Below are 1,318 nucleotides of genomic sequence, written 5' to 3' on the forward strand. Positions count from 1 at the left end.
GTCCAGCGCTCAGCCCCGTCCTTGTCTTTCGCGCCGATGGCGCTGCACAGCCCCAGCCATCACCCAGCCCCTGCCAGGTTCCAGTAAACCCCACGGACATGGAGGCAGCACAATGGCTCATCCCATGGCCGGACCCAGAAGCTGCCCCGCTGCAACCTCCCGGACACGCCAGGACTTGCTCTGGCAATGGCGAGCTCCAATGATGCCGCCCACTTCTGGGCTTTGAATCCTCTCTGAGGACCTCACAAGCCCTGCCCTCTCCCAGGAACATCAAGGGGATTGCCCCTGTGGGACAAGAGGCTGCCACTCATGCCACGGGCGCTCCCAGCCCAGTACGGAGCAGCGGAAAGCTTAGGGCACAGGGGCCAAGCTTAGGCGAGTCATAACTTGCATGCAGAGCCTAGGGGGTTGAACACAGGCTCCCAGCCACCCATTCCCTTTGCTCCAGCCAGAGCAGACCTCCGGCTCTCGTCCTCCTCCCACCTGGTGGGGTCTCTGTCGCTTGGTGGGGTCAGAAGGCGTCATTCCGCAGCCCCCATGTCCAGGGCTGCTTGCGTGGGGTGGGCAGGAGGGATTAGGGGAAAGGACTCACCGTCGTCTTCGTCACCTGCCCTGGGCTGCAGCTGCAACAGTGCAGCCTGGGTCCTGCCCTGCCTTTTATCCCGTGCCCTTGCCCTTGCCCTCTCCTCCTATTCTGGGAAACAAGGGTGAGTCAGAGACTGAAAGTGAAAGTCAGGTACAGGGAGGGAGGAGGAAAACCCCATCCAGAGAGGTGGCCTGTGGTTTGACCCTGGCCAGCAGCTCAGCATGAAAACTTGGGGCAGGTGAGATAAAGATGGTTTAATAAGTGAGGAACAAGGATGAAAAACAAACGATGCAGAAGCGAACACTGACCTCCTCCCGGCTGCCCAGCCAGTTTCAGAGTTACACGCACCTTGGGAGATATCCTCTTGCCCCTTCTTCTTTGATTCCACTTTCTATTGCTGAGCATGGCGTTATCTGGTGTGGAAGGGTGGTGCCAGTAGCTGGCACTGGCATTCCCATTCGCCCTCTCCAGTACAGTGCTCAGGATCTACACACACACACACACACCCCCCGCCGCACCCCAATTTACAGTTCCATGAGCTGCAAAGTCCAAGCTGGTCTTCCCAGGAGTGGCACCTGTAATTGCTTGATGGCTCATCGGTTAACGAGACTGGCGAGGGTTGTTTCTTGTCGCTGCTTTTGTTCGTGTTCCTCCCTTTCCTTGTCCTCCCAATTTTTGCAAGGCCTTTAGCCAGGCAATTCAAAGAATAAACAGTCTCCATACGGTACTCAA

The 1,318-nt window shown here is 57.5% G+C and overlaps 1 protein-coding gene across 1 annotated transcript in view; it reads right to left on the reverse strand.

Annotated features, from left to right (window-relative positions):
• The window catches only part of LOC103895747 (guanylate-binding protein 1), a gene marked incomplete at its 3' end in the record, with an annotated part of 11,766 nt that extends 11,139 nt beyond the window's left edge, over nt 1–627 (reverse strand). Inside the window, exon 1 of the mRNA XM_009275449.1 lies at nt 593–627. The remainder of the gene's footprint in view (nt 1–592) is intronic.
• Between the last annotated feature and the right edge of the window lie 691 nt (nt 628–1,318).

The sequence above is a fragment of the Aptenodytes forsteri genome, unplaced genomic scaffold (genome assembly GCF_000699145.1).
Source record: "Aptenodytes forsteri isolate BGI_AS27 unplaced genomic scaffold, ASM69914v1 Scaffold641, whole genome shotgun sequence".
NCBI classification, from domain to species: domain Eukaryota; kingdom Metazoa; phylum Chordata; class Aves; order Sphenisciformes; family Spheniscidae; genus Aptenodytes; species Aptenodytes forsteri.